Below are 16553 nucleotides of genomic sequence, written 5' to 3'. Positions count from 1 at the left end.
GAATTTTTTCTCTTATGACACTATTGTATCCTAGTGTACATCCCACTAACCTTGCAAGTTGACTATGAACTCTCGAAATAGTTTACATACGTTGAAATGTAAAGCCTTTATTAATAGAAGATTAATGGTAAGCCTCCCCAAACCATATATGACCCCCCAGTATACCCCCTACCTTCCCCCATTCTCCTTGTAGATAGTGATGTTGGGAGTGGGGTACTGCATGTTTCATGCCAATAGAGTTCAAATGAAATCCAAAGGATCAATGTATTTTATTGGTTAGCTAGTTAATTATTTATTATGGATATTTTATTAATTGATTGGTTGGCTAGTTAATTCTCTAATAATGATCTTTTATTAATTTTTTGGTCATGAAAGAAAATCCTTTATTTATTATTTTTAAATATGAGTCATCATTTTTTCCCAAATATGATAGATATTTGTGGTGTTTATATTGTTTCAATGACAATAAGCTACTTAAACTAGACTCTTAGTTTAAAAAATGCCATGACAAACAAGTTATTTGGTATAACTATCATGGGAACGAGTCAAGTGGTTAAACTAATTCTTAAAATAATGGGACAAATTGGGTGGCTAGTTTAACCAACAAACTTGTATCTACAACCAATCAATTTCATGAGCCTACTAGGTTCTAAAATTACATGCCAAACTAGCAAGATAGCTAAACTAATCATGGACGTACATGGTTTAAGTTTTTGAAAAAAGGTTAAAATTTATATAAAAATAGATTCATCATTTGAATTTTTTTAATGCTTTAATCACCCTATTTGGTCAAACAACACTAAATTGTAATGTAGAAATTGCCATGCAACACGATGGTGTGTCAATCCAAAATTTCAACCCCTAAGATGAATTGGTCTCTAGTTTTTTTAGTAGCCTCTTTTACTTATCTGAGCACAAAGTTTTAAATATTGCTATGTGCTTTTTGGATATCAAAATAAAAAGTCCACCTCATCCCACCTACCCTTTGCATTTTGATTGTGAATTTTCCTTAAATACACCCTTTTCTTCTTTCTTTAAATTCAGCCCATCCTCCATGAATTTATACACCAAATAATATTTCAATCTAATTCACCTTTCATAAGCAAAGCTACATGGTGAACTAGTGATAGATTGAGCTGCGTTGGGGACAACGTTTACAAATGAAGCTTAGAGGGAGGAGCATGAGGGTAGATGCAAGGACAACAAGCACTATGAAGAATTTAAGCATAGAAAACGTGGATAAAGGTGCTGGAGAAAAATAAGGAAGTGCTTTGAAATCCTTAATGCCAACAAATCATTTTTAAATTCCAGAGTAGCATTTTGCTATAATCTAAAGTTTAACTTTTACTTGCCTTGCTTGTGAAGGCATCATAAAGTTTTTATAATACACATTATTCTCAATTATAATATAGCTACATATTTCTATTTTAGAGATTCCCATAAAAAGTTCAACATCTTATATCCTCATTATACAATATCTAGAAAAAAGAACAGTGTATGAAAAATGTTCATGAGTTGATTTTTAGTCTATCATATCTATGCATTAACCAAAGTAGCTATGGTATCTCATGTGGGAAAACCACATGTGATGCAAGAATCTTATGTGGGAATATGGCGTGCGTCGATGCTAGTACACAAAATAACAGCACATTTGAGTAAAAAATAAATTTATATTTGACATGATTAAGGGTGTAGATTTTTTCAAAGTTTATAACTTAGCAAATACCTTGTTATGAGCCCATGATTAAGGACGCAAAATTTTTCAAAGGTTATACTTTAGTAAATCCATTGTTATAAACCCATGTAATACATTGACATATTTTTGAGTGACCAATGTGAATGAAAATTCATTTTAGAAAAGTTGAGCATATGATTGGGAATTTTTTTAAAAAAAGTTTTACATTATTTTAAGTAAAAATAAAATTTCATGAGTTCTATTTGTCCTTGATTTTATTAAATGGGGTATAATCATTCTTAAGAAAGTTGAGACGGAGTACCCATGTAATACATTGACATATTTTTGAGTGACCAAAGTGACAAAAATTTTATTTTTGAAAAGTTGAGCATATGATTGGGAACTTTTTTTAAAAAACGTTTAACTTTCTTTAAAGTAAAAAGAAATTTTCGTGAGTTTTTATTTTTTCCTTGATTTTATTAAATGGGTTATAATCATTCTTAATAAAGTTGAGAGGGAGTTTTTGAATACTTTCGAAGAATGTGCCATTAAGCTTTTTATGGGATGGTAGTAAGTTTCTAAATGCATGTGCTCCCTCTAAAATTGAGAGGGAAGTTAAAGAAAAGTTTAGGATGATGTGCCATTAAGTTTTTTATGGGATGGCAGTAAGTTTTTAAGTGCATGTGTGCCCTCTAAAGTTCTTCACATAATGCAAACAATGGATTGAGTTACCTTTATTTATTATTATTATTTTTTGGCTAGATACATATTATTCATACATATGAATTTTCAAAGCCATAATTTTCACAAAATATTTATCCGTAATACAAGAGCACAACCTAAGAAAGTCTCTTCATATGTGAAGTCGCATGAACAAAGATGTGGTATTATTTTTGTGTACAAAAGTACATGGACAATAAAATGCATTGAATAAATGGACAAGAGGAGGATGAAAGGTATGTTGGCATTATGCTAATTTATAAACATTTTTGTGGTCAAATATTGTGACCACCATCAAGCAACAATGCCCCCTCTTCTAATGTGCAAAGTTAGCACCCCATGGCCCTTAACCCTAGTCATCATGAAACATTCCTTTCCTTTGGGTTTCTTGCTTTGCATGTTGGATAAATTGATGTTTGTGTGGGCACATGCACTTGAGAGAATATGATGTTTTTCAAGTTGTAGTACTGTTGTCTTGGTACACTCACTTGTCAAAACAAAGATAGTCTCACTGGTTTTCATGAATAGTATCCAATACAAAGGTAAGAATACTAACCCCCATATGTAAGTGGAGGAGCATAGATATAATGGAAATCACATACAGAGCTCAAACATGCTGTGTCCCCAAAAAAATTCATGGACTATGACACCACAGCACAGCTTAATTTTTTCTAGAGCTTGTGTACTTCAGGATGGACACACTGGCCACATATTAAAATAGGTTGTGAGCATACTTACTAGTGGGTCTGTGATATCGTATAAAAAGGCAAAAGGGGGGTACCCTTCTGAGAGAATACCTTAGCAAAGGTTATAACTTAGCAAATACCTTGTTATGAGCCCATGGTTAAGGACGTAGAATTTTTCAAAGGTTATAACTTAGTAAATCCATTGTTATAAACCCATGTAATACATTGACATATTTTTGAGTGACCAATGTGAAGTTGAGCATATGATTGGGATTTTTTTTAAAAAAAGTTTAACATTATTTGAAGTAAAAATAAATTTTCATGAGTTTTATTTTTGTCCTTGATTTTATTAAATGGGGTATAATCATTCTTAAGAAATTAGTTGAGATGGAGTACCCATATAATACATTGACATATTTTTGAGTGACGAAAGTGACTAAAAATTTATTTTAGAAAAGTTGAGCATATGATTAAGAATTTTTTTAAAAAAAGTTTAACATTCTTTAAAGTAAAAAGAATTTTTCGTGAGTTTTTATTTTTCCCTTGATTTTATTAAATGGGTTATAATCATTCTTTAATAAAGTTGAGAGGGAGTTTCTCAATACTTTAGGAGGATGTGCCATATTTAAGCTTTTTATGGGGTGGTAGTAAGTTTCTAAATGCATGTGCTCCCTCTAAAATTGGGAGGGAAGTTATAGAATAGTTTAGGATGATGTGCCATTAAGTTTTTTATGGGATGGCAGTAAGTTTTTAAGTGCATGTGTGCCCTCTAAAGTTCTTCACATAATGCAAACAATGGATTGAGTTACCTTTATTCATTATTATTTTTTGGCTAGATACATATTATTCATACATATGAATTTTCAAAGCCATAATTTTCACAAAATATTTATTCGTACTTAAGAGCACAACCTAAGAAAGTCTCTTCATATGTGAAATCTCATGAACAAGAATGTGTTATTGTTTTTGTGTACAAAAGCACATGGACAATAAAAGGCATTGAATAAATGGACAAGAGGAGGATGAAAGGTATGTTGGCATTATGCTAATTTATAAACATTTTTGTGGTCAAATATTGTGACCATCAAGCAACAATGCCCCCCCTTCTAATGTGCAAAGTTAGCACCCCATGGCCCTTAACCCTAGTCATCAATGAGACATTCCTTTCCTTTGGGTTTCTTGCTTTGCATGTTGGATAAATTGATGTTTGTGTGGGCACATGCACTTGAGAGAATATGATGTTTTTCAAGTTGTAGTACTGTTGTCTTGGTACACTCACTTGTGAAAACAAAGATAGTCTTGGTACACTCACTCCAATACAAAGGTAAGAATTCTAACCCCCATATGTAAGTGGAGGAGCATAGATATAATGGAAATCACATACAAAGCTCAAACATGCTGTGTCCCCAATAAAATCCATGGACTATGACACCACACCACAACATGCATGCGCGCCCGACGACGACAGCCACTACGCCGCCCTCGTCAATGTGGTGGAGGCAGCGCCAACCTGAAACTCTACACCCTTCGCGTCATCCAACTATCCGACCGCCATTCTATCCGCATGCAACATCACTCTTAGCTCCTGCTGCAGATGATATGAATGGATTCAACAAGGCTTGTCACAGAGTGCTACACAATGCACCTTGCTCTGTTGGCATCCAGCTTGTGGATAAGGCTTCAATGGGCGCAATCCACCCTTGCTTCTTCTCTTACAAGGTGGTCGTTCTGTTCATAGGAGGCCCTGATGACAGAGAAGCCCTCTGTTTAGGCTGCAGGATGGCAGATCATCCCGGGGTTTCAGAGAAAAACTATGAGTTATCATCATCATTGGATGCCAGCCAGGAGAGAACTAAGGGTCAAAGAGAAGGCCATGGAGTGCTCATTTGTCTATGAGGAGGAGCATATAGCTGTGGGAGGGCAAATCTCAACGGAGGTGATGACAGAGAGATTAATGAATGAGTTCAATTTGTTTGTTGTGGGTAGGGGAAGATTTATTGACTCAACTGCTTAGCTATTGCATTGTTCCACAGTAACACGCAAAGTTGTGGCCCTGTCCTGTCCTGTTGTAAGCCATTGCATCTCATGCAATACCTTCAAGGTCATATTATTATTGCCTTGATCAACTAATTGCTATAGTTCAGAACCACATTAGTAGACCACATTTCAACATTAGGACTAGTTTTAGTTGTTACACTAGTCCAATGATTGACCCATAAAAGTGGTTCTATAAAAATGGTTCAAGGGATACTCTGGTGTCCTGTCCTGTCCTGTCCTGTCCTGTTGTAAGCCATTGCATCTCATGCAATACCTTCCAGGCCATATTATTATTGCCTTGATCAACTAATTGCTATAGTTCAGAACCACATTAGCAGACCACATTTCAACATTAGGACTAGTTTTAGTTGTTACACTAGTCCTATGATTGACCCATAAAAGTGGTTCTATAAAAATGGTTCAAGGGAGAATTATGTATCTTTTAAAAAAAGGGATGGCACAAAAGGAAGCCAACAAACATGAAATAATATCTTTTTTTAAAAGAAGGCAAAAAATATGAAGTTATTTGAATGTGCTTGGCTGGCACATGCTCACATACTATAAGAGTTGAATATTGTAATTGACAAAACTATTGAAGGTTGGTTAGAATTACCCTATAAAGTCTTGTTTTTTAGAAGAAGTATCCAAGTATAACTTAAATTGATCGAAGATACATGGTATTGTTTCACACACATATATACGAGTTTTTTTGTATGGTATTTGTACTATGCTTTAAAAAATATTTCAGTTGTTTTCAAACTAGAACTTGAATTCAAATTTTCCGAGAAAAATGCCATAATAATAATTACTAAAAAATATATAATTCACATTTTTTATACTTGTTTTTTTCAACTACTAGAAAATTATAAAAATCGATTCTTGATATAATAAATAGAATCTTGATATAATAAATAGATTCTAAATCATTTTGCAAGAGAATAATAGAAAGAAAAAACACTTATGTCAAATGATTTATCAATGATCATATGTATTGAATCATGCTCTTGCATAGGAACCATGAGTGAAAGATGATTAAATATATAGTTCAACCATGCTTACAATATTCCTTTTTAGATTTTTTTCCTTTAAAAAAGGGACCTTTATGAAGTGGTTAAAGCATTTTGCTTTAGAGAGGTGGTAGGCTTTAAAATTATCCTATTTTTTAATTACCCTTTTTCTTAAAAAAAAAGACTACTGTTAAACTCCAACTTCTTCCCTTTTTAATTGTAAGTCCTATGCCTCACCTTTTCAATTGTAAGATTCTTATTTAGCCCATCATTGGACATGTGTGTTGTAAACCTCTTTCTTTTACTTCAATCATTTTGAGATCTAGGTCCCCTTTACATTTAAAATACACCTTTTTGACATAGTCATAGTTCCATGAAGCTCTCCCTCACTTATATCTTATCAACTTTTTTGTTAAACCCCCCATCACATCACCTTTGTCCTTAAATATTTGATCCACTATCTACTCAATTGTCATCCATCATATTTATGCACCATCTAGCATTAAATGTTTCAAGTATATATGTTTCGAGATGATTTAATGCAAAACTTACCTTTAACAAAAATATTTACAAAGAATGATTTAATGCAAAACTTACCTTTAACAAAAATATTTACAAAGAATGTAATACTTCGTAGCTTTTTTCACAAACATACATATGCATTATTTTTTCAATTTGAGAATAAAAATTAAAGTAGAACTATTAAGGAAGGAAAAGAAAAATAACTCAAACATAAGCACCTAAAAAACAACAAAAATCATGAATCATATTTATAACAATGTAATGTAAAAGTTGCAGTTTAAAGAGAGTGGCTAGTATTGATTTCAAATGTTTACAAAAAAACCATTTCTAAAAAATATGCAAGTGAAGGAAATGTGTCTTTCTTGAGCACTACAATGGCTCAAAAATACATGCTTAAAAATAACAACATGTGTCTTGTTTAATGTAAGTTTTTGTTTATCTCATATTGCCCTCATTCATAAGAGCTAAAATTTTCCAATGACTCAAAAATATTGGCCCCCTTCCATGTGACTAGCTTCTTCTACTTTTATTTGACTAGCTAAATTTTGAAGTGACTCTTAAATAAATGTTCTTCTTTATGATTGGTCCATGATTGGCTTCATATAACTAGCTAAACTTTTAAGTGACTCTCAAGTAATGTGGTCCTCCATATATATTTGGCTTCATGATTGGTCCATGATTGGCTTCATATAACCAACTAAACTTTTAAGTGACTCTCACATAATGTGGTCCTCCATATAATTGGCTTCATATCACTAATAAAACTTTGAAGCAACTCTCAAGGAAAGAAATCGGCCTCCAATTAATGACTATCCTATTCTACTAGTTTGCATAATCATGTGAATATGGTATTTTAGAATCTCTAGATAATTAGTTCTTCTACCTCTTAAATGGTTCACATGATAATCATGCAACCAGCTTTTATAAAGAAGCTTTGACTTTGTATAATAAATTACATCATTGAAAGGGTTCTTTTTCCATATTTTTGTTACATTGTGAAAATCATGTAACACAGCTTGGAATATTTTTTGACAATATCCTTCTTGAAATGCTTATAGATGTGCATTCATACATATGTGGATTGTAAGTCCTTCATTAAAATTTACTCATATAAACTTTCTCCCATTCATGTTGGATCGACTCAATGTGCATGTCGACCTTGATGCCCACGCATTTCACATGCAATTGACACTCACAAGGGCATCTATGTGCACACCCAAACTCTTGGTATTCTAAAGAGTTACTTGGTGTAGTATTGACTTTAAGAGCTCCTTAATGTAGTAGTAAGGTAATGTGTAAGGTATATGGTAGCAAAAAGTTTCGACTATGTCAACCTCATGCTAGTTTTAAAGCATCTTAACCTAGTAGTTAGGGCCAACATTGCACCACAACTTGAGTTGCGATACTTTATAATTCATTCACTCATGTACATGGTAATATTTTACATTTATTGATTTTGCATCAAGTGATACTTTTCATTCTTCAGGTTGTAAATACCTTCTTTGTGACATCTTAAGGCCATAACACTTTGTTCTTCTCCTTGATTTCTATAGGCTATTGTGTTGAAGCTACACTTTTGAGCATGTGCTAGGGTTTTGCATAGAGGAGTTAGCATTGGTAGCACTGCCAATGGAAGCACAATTGCTTCATAAGATCCCGGGTGTAAGTTGTTTGGCAAACTAGTCTTTCCCACCATTTTGCCTCATTCTATGCAAAACCATGCAAAGTGAATTTCCAATAAGGTGTGAGAGGAAGGGATTTCAAGAGAAGGATATTGAAGGGTGTTTTTCATTTTGATTTTTGTGTGTAGGTTAGCTTTCCATTATAGATTTGGTGGTGTGGGGAGGACGATTAGATTTAGCAATGGGAGTGGGATTAAGGAGTCATTAGGGTGTAATCAAGGCATGTTTATTAGTTTTTTTCCCTCTATACAGTAGCATGGATTTGTGGGTTTTGATTTTTTTGGATTTGTTGTGTATTTTAATAATAAAAGAGTGCTTTTAACACTAGCTTAAAAGTATTAGTGAGTAGATTAATTAGGCATTTTACATTATTTACGTATTAATTAGCTTCTTCCACATTCTCTCCATAAACCTATAAAAGAGAATAAGTAATTAGATTAATTAGATTAATTAGCTTAATAAAAGTACAAATTTGCATTAGGTGTCATAATCACTACAGCAAAAAGAGGGGGTAGTGATGTTTTTAGTGTGGCTTTTATAAAAGGAACTCGTAAGTGTCAGGGACATAGTTCAACCATGCTTACAATATTCCTTTTTAGATATTTTTCCTTAAAGAAAGGGACCCTCATGAAGTGGTTAAAGCATTTGGCTTTAGAGAGGTGATAGGCTTTAAAATTACCCTATTCTTTAATTACCCTTTTTCTTTAAAAAAAAGACAACTGTTTAACTCCAACTTCTTCCCTTTTTAATTGTAAGTCCTATGCCTCACCTTTTCACTTGTAAGATTCTTTTTTAGCCCATGATTGGACATGTGTGTTGTAAACCTCTCTCTTTTAATTCAATCATTTTGAGATCTAGGTCCCCTTTACATTTAAAATACACCTTTTGACATAGTCATAGTTCCATGAAGCTCTCCCTCACTTATATCTCATCAACATTTTTGTTAACCCCCACATCACATCACCTTTGTCCTTAGATATTTGATCCACTATCTACTCAGTTGTCATCCATCATATTTATGCACCATCTAGCATTAAAATTTTCAAGTATATATGTTTCGAGAAGATTTAATGCAAAACTTACCTTTAACAAAAAAATTTACAAAGAATGTAATACTTCGTAGCTTTTTTCACAAACATACATTTGCATTATTGTTTCAATTTGAGAATAAAATTTAAAGTAGAACTATTAAGGAAGGAAAAGAAAAATAACTCAAACATAAGCACCTAAAAAAGAATAAAAATCATGAATTATATTTATAATAATGTAATGTAAAACTTGCAGTTCAGATATAGTGGCTAGTATTGATTTCAAATGTTTACAAAAAATCGTTTCTAAAAAATATGCAAGTGAAGGAAATGTCTTTCTTGAGCACCACAATGGCTCAAAAATACATGCTTAAAAATAACAAAATGTGTCTTGTTTAATGTAAGTTTTTGTTTATCTCATATTGCCCTTATTCATAAGAGCTAACATTTTCCAATGACTCTCAAATATTGGCCCCTCTCCATGTGACTAGCTTCTTCTACTTTTATTTGACTAGCTAAATTTTAAAGTGACTCTTAAATAAATGTTCTTCTTTATGATTGGTCTATGATTGGCTTCATATAACTAGCTAAACTTTTAAGTGACTCTCAAGTAATGTGGTCCTCCATATAATTGGCGTCATGATTGGTCCATGATTGGCTTCATATAGCCAACTAAACTTCTAAGTGACTCTCACGTAATGTGGTCCTCCATATAATTGGCTTCATATCACTAATAAAACTTTGAAGCAACTCTCAAGGAAAGTAATCAGCCTCCAATTAATGACTATCCTATTCTATTGGTTTGCATAATCATGTGAATATGGTATTTTAGAATTCTAGATAATTAGTTCTTCTACCTCTTAAATGGCTCACATGATAATCATGCAAGCAACTTTTATAAAGAAGTAAAGTAATGGGTTTCATGATGTATGTGTCACATATTCTTTCGCAAAAAGTAAATGATCTCGTGATTTGTATGTTACACAACTTTGTGATTGACAAGAACACTTTGACTTTGTATAATAAATCGCATCATTGAAGGGGTTCTTTTTTGTTACATTATGAAAATTATGTAACATAACCTAAAATATTTTTTGACAATATCCTTCTTGAAATGCTTATAGATGTGCATTCGTACATATGTGGATTGCAAGTCCATCAAAAATTATTCATATAAACTTTTTCCCATTCATGTTTGGAACGACTCAATGTGCATGTCCACCTTGATGCCCATGCGGTACACATGTAATTGACACTCACAAGGGCATCTATGTGCACACCCAAACTCTTGGTATTCTAAAGAGAGTTACTTGGTGTAGTATTGACTTTAAGAGCTCCTTAATGTACTAGTAAGGTAATGTGTAAGGTATATGGTTGCAAAAAGTTTCGACTATGTCAACCTCATGCTAGTTTTAAAGCATCTCAACCTAGTAGTTAGGGCCAACATTGCACCACAACTTGGAGTTGCGATACTTTATAACTCATTTGATCCTCTACGTGGCAATATTTTACATTTATTGATTTTTCATCAAGTGATACTTTTCATACTTAGTAATTATTAAACCTTCATCTTGATTTTGTTGCTCTACCAATGGGAGGAACTTCTCCATAGAGTCTTCTTCAGGTTGTAAATACCTTCTTTGTGACATCTTAAGGCTGTAACACTTTGTTCTTCTCCTTGATTTCTATAGGCTATTGTGTTGGATCTACACTTTTGAGCATGTGCTAGGGATTTTGCATAGAGGAGTTAGCATTGGTAGCACTGCCAATGGAAGATTGCTTCATAAGATCCTGGGTGTAAGTTGTTTTGCAAACTAGTCTTTCCCACCATTTTGCCTCATTCTATGCAAAACCATGCAAAGTGAATTTCGAATAAGGTGTGGGAGGAAGGGATTGTTGGGGGTAAAGGCCCTTGTATATGGGTATTTAGCCCATCATATATAAATGGAAGAAAAGAAAGATAAGGTAGTGTGAGCTACCATCAAATACGAGTCGCTCTCTCTCTCTCTCAACTGGTATCAGAGCTTGGTTGAGTGCAACCAGCAAGGAGAGAGTCTCCTCCCTCTGCGTGGACTCTCTTACTGCCCGTGAGTTGCCCGTGGGAGCTGCATTTTGACATACAAGAGGTCGTTTTTACTGTTTGGGCTGTATACAACAAGCTGCCCCATCTTTTTGGACAGCTTGTTACTTGTTTTGAGAAGGGGAAGTCATATATTAATCCCCTGGGAGCAAAAACGACCTGCTCTACATCAGTTTCAGCCTATGCTACACTAATTTTCAGTCATGGGAAGCAAAAACGAATTTGTGTAGGATCCATCAATTCGGCTGTGATTCTTTTATCTTCGGGCTACAAGTTATGTGTTTTATGCCTTGGATGAAGGTAGAATGTGTTCCACAGTGGTAGTGAAATGTTATGGAAGATGCAACATTGTGGGTCAGTAAGAGTAGCAGGAAGAGAAATTGCTGCTGCTGTTTTTTTTTTTGTTTTTGAGTGCAAACAGTCACTTTCAGGAGATAATATCTCTCAAACTGTGAGGATTCAGAATCTGAAATGAACAGAGAAGTTGTAGACCATTTCAAGGATTAAAACTTTGCTTCTGAAAGTTTTCTAATCTGGATTTTCTGTCAAAAGTTATCACATTTGCAAAATAGGCAAATGTTGTAGTTTGCAACCTGCAAAGCCTGCTTCTGACCTGAATATCTTTTCGATTGTAAAGAATTCAGTCTAGGTCTGAACTGGATAGTTTATGACCATTAAATAGGCTAGAAGTTTGCTTTGACAGTCGGTTCACCTGGATTATGTATCACAAGTTATAAGGTCTGCAAAAGACAGCAACAAGTTGCAGCCTGCCGCGCCAATGTTTTCGCTACAGTTTGGATGTTGTATGCCATGATGGGTCAATGCAATTGTATGCAAGGATTATGCACTTGTTGCTGAAGGTTTTGGCACTGGTTTAAGTGCGGGATAGAGTGTTTTTGGTTAGCAAATCAGCTTCCGGTTGCCTACATCAACACCCTGCATTCATATTATACAATCGACCCCGTGGTTCTTTCATTTCCTCGTCACAGAGCTCGGCTCTCTCATCCTAGGATGACGATGATGATCCATACATATCTACATTTACCTAGGGATTAGAGTTAGTTCTTTTTGTTTTGTTGTCTTTTTTTCCATCATGCACACCTTTTGTCTCATAGACCCGTTGGGTCTTTTGCAAAAGACAGTAATATATCTTCTTCTTCTCAAGGTCACGATTACCATATAGTCTTCTCAGCAATAGTGGAGAGGGGGCTGCATCTATCTTGGAATTGCTACTGTCCTCACATGATTCACCACACACGGGCTACATATGAGCCGACTATCCCCATTTCAGTATGAACAAAGACCCCCTCTACACCAGACATGGATACGAACCATGTAATTTGATATGACTTGATACAGTTACACATTTGAGATACATGGATTACCCCAGAAGAGTACCTACCACCCACGATGCAGTACTACAGTGACCATTTTCAAAGGCTTACTGAGGATGGATTCATATAGAGGCAAGTGTACCTAGAGGCTTTCATGTCACATGCCATGAGGATAGCACTTGGTCAGCTCAGGGTCTCATACCATAGGCTCGAAATTGAGGTTGGTAGAGCCATAGAGATCCCTAGAGAACACAGACTCTGTAGATGGAGTAGAGTCTAAAGAGAATTATCTGTGTCAGTGCTTGATGTATTACGCGATCAAGGGTAGATTCCATTGCCTATTCAAAGAGGGATTTGAGCCATTATCTCCAGTTATGGAGTATCCAGATGAGCATTATCTTGGACTCTCCCTGTTGGAGATCCAACGACATAGAGAGTTAATATTCAAAGATCCTCAACCCCGGCATCCATCTCAGTCTACCATCACGAGTTTTTTCCGCCCAGAGCTCCTTAGATAGTAGCTACTAGCAAACAAATAAAAGAACCGGTATACTGCAATAAAAGAGTTATTGTATTTCCCTTTATAACTTGAAAGGGCACACATGCAATTAAAATTATTCCCAAACTATTTACTTAAAAGAAGGGAGAAATGGGGAGACTCATTTATGTGGAATCTAGACGCGAGACATTGTTTACATGGAAGTCTTGACATGGTTGAAGGTCACCATGAAAGCTTGCATGAGCAAGGCTTGATTGATAATTGAGTAAAAAGTCATAATGTGTTATGTACAACTTGGGCTTATAGTTGTCTTATATACTTTTGGCCCTTTTTCACATTTATTAATGTCTTGGCCTCAACATTGGGTCATGCCCAAGGCCCATAGTCCTTTAGCGCTTTATTACTAACAATCCCCACCCATAGGTTTTGTCCTTGAAACCTTACATTAGGGAAAATTCATGCTCCAAATGGGCCCTTTAAGGGCTTTCTCACACCTCCTAGAATCCTGAAAAAATGCAAAAATAATATTATTATATTAGGTTTCTCTCTCTTCTTTTCGAATCTAAATTCACCTTTTTTCATATTTTCTAGAGAAATTCATTGCTTATTTTTTTCCAATGTTCTGGAATTCTACGTAACTTCAACTAGTGTGACTGGAAATTTATAAATGTGAAAAGTTAGTACTCTATATTAAAGTAAGCAAACAAGTACAAGGATATTTTTGACATATGTAACTATGCAATTATATTTCTGACATAAGTACAACATGGAATTAGAAGATGTTGATTCAAAATATGGGCATTTTAAAAAAGAACTCAAATATATCTTTGGAAGCGAACTTAGTATTATTCAAAGTTATTTTTCAGTGTAATTAAACATGCTTAAGCTCTATTCTAGTGCGTTATGGTGGTTTTCATTGGGAGAGCTTTCCTAATTTAATAGCCACTCATCTCCAGATGAATTTTCTTCCATTCAAATCTTCAATCTATTACGGAAGTCTCTAAGCTTTCACATAAATCTCCTCTTTCCTTGCATACTATTTATGCATGGACAACAATGAACAGAGAATTGGCTTTTTGGTGCGTTCAAGTGGAACCAAAAAGTCATCATTGATTTTCTATACTTGAGTATTTTTTTACCAAGAAGTGTTATTGCATCAATAAGGGCATCAAGAAGTGTTTTTACAGTTCTCAATGGAGGTATGTCATTAATTTTTATGTTATTTAAAATGCAAGTGTCTGAAATTAATGATAATGTTTTACTACATTGTATATTTTTGTAAAGAAAAGAGTTAGTTACAATTTCAGTATTGTTTTGTGGTCTGTAAAACATCAGAGAAAACTCTAAGAAGCGACGTATACATGTGGACCTATAGGATGAGTATATGCTCCTCTCTATAAGAGAATAGAGGCTTCTAAGGTCAACCCTTATGTAATGCAACAAGCTAGGGAATTAGAGAGAAAGCATGTTGATATATGGATGGAAGTATCAATTTACCCACGTGATCCATTGACCCAACAACTACCTAAATTTTCGGGTCTATCTTCTTTTATTAAATATGTTTGTGAGGTCAATGGTGGCTTGCTTGGTTACACAACAAGGATTTCTATAGTTAGGTGTCAAGCATTGGGATCGCAAAGGATGCTAATGATGAAGGAAGCTCAGATCAAGTAGTTAAACGCTCGACTATCTTACAAAGAGAATGAATACAATAAGTTGGTAGAAAATGTTCATGCTCAGCATTTACAGAACCATGAATTGGATCAAAAAGTAGAGGATTTGGAGTCCAAGAACAATAAATTAGAAGGGGTGTTAGAGAAGACAGTCCAAATGGGCCCACCTCTAATTTAGATGCACGTGAACAAGTAAGAGATCAAATACCACTCACTGCATTGTCAAAAATTAGTGCAAACTACAAACGTCGTATACATGTTGAGACTGATAAGCTGAAGAACCTTAAACAAGGCAGTGGATCACTCTCAAAATTCTTCTAAAGACAGATGGTGAAGTCTACACTCCCTCATTCAAAGTTTAGAACAATTAGTGATGATAAGAATGCATTTACTACAATTGAAGCTCAAGTATTTGTGACAAAATTGGTTTAAGTAGAGAATCCTATGCAATGATCTACACACACATGGATGCATGTTTTAAGTCCGTGCTACAAAACAAAAGGGTAACTCCGATGCCGTGTCCTTATAGCGTCAGGAAAGCAAGGCAACAATTGAATAACAGTGTCCTTGAACTCATTGGTGAGCCAAAACACATAGTTCGCTCACATGTACTCAAGCAATGTGCTAAATAAGTGACCTTTGATCTGAATCCGAACAACAATTTTGCCTTGGATGTGTGGAAATTGCAAGTTGCAATGGTGAAGTTCTATGATATGTCTATTCAAGAATATGTGGTGGCACACTGAAATTTGTACTAAAACTTGATGAGAGTGAAGTTGTAAAGAATCAAAAGATAGAAAGAGTAAGTTTGACATTGATGAATAGCACATTGGATCCTTCCATAAAGCCAACTATATGACCAAGGTACTCCACTTCACTAGCCATGAATGTGCACTTTCTTTCCTTGGCATACAATAGATTGGCACACAAAACATTCAAAACCATGCCCACATGCTTCAAGTGCTCTTCTTCACCCTTGCTATACACCAAAATGTCATTGAAGAAGACCAATACAAACTTGTAGAGAAAGTATTGAAGCACTTTATTCATCAAGGCTGGGTGCATTGCATAACCCAAATGGCAAAACCAAGTAATGATAGAGATCCCTCTCGGCCCTAAATGCCATCTTGTACTCATCACCACTCTTCATCCCCTTATTTGGTAGTAGCCAGACCTCAAGTCAATTTTTGTGAAGAAATGGGAACCCTTCAACTCATCCAAAAGATCATCAATGGAAGGTATAGGATACCTATTCTTCATGGAATCCTTTTTTAAATCATGGTAATACACACACATTTGAAAGGTCCCATCCTTCTTCTTCACACAAGAAGAACCGGAGATGCAAAAGGAGATTGATTTGGCTCCACCCATCCCATTTCCATTAATTCTTACACTTGTTTCACTGCCTCATCCCTCTCTTTTTTGGACAATCTATATGGCGGCTTGTTGACGGGCCTAGAATTAAGCTAAAGATCAATCCCATGATCAATGTCTCTTTTTGGTGTGGTAAACATTTACATTCTTGGTTTCATCCAACAACTTTTACATGCCCTTGTGCACTTCTTTCTTAATGGAATCATTGATTTCTTCCTTGCAAAGATATAATACAT

This window comes from Cibotium barometz, chromosome 52 (genome assembly GCF_041138505.1).
Source record: "Cibotium barometz isolate CiBa-2024 chromosome 52, ASM4113850v1, whole genome shotgun sequence".
Taxonomy (NCBI): domain Eukaryota; kingdom Viridiplantae; phylum Streptophyta; class Polypodiopsida; order Cyatheales; family Cibotiaceae; genus Cibotium; species Cibotium barometz.
The sequence above is the reverse complement of the archived record's forward strand: the minus strand, read 5'-3'. Positions refer to the sequence as shown.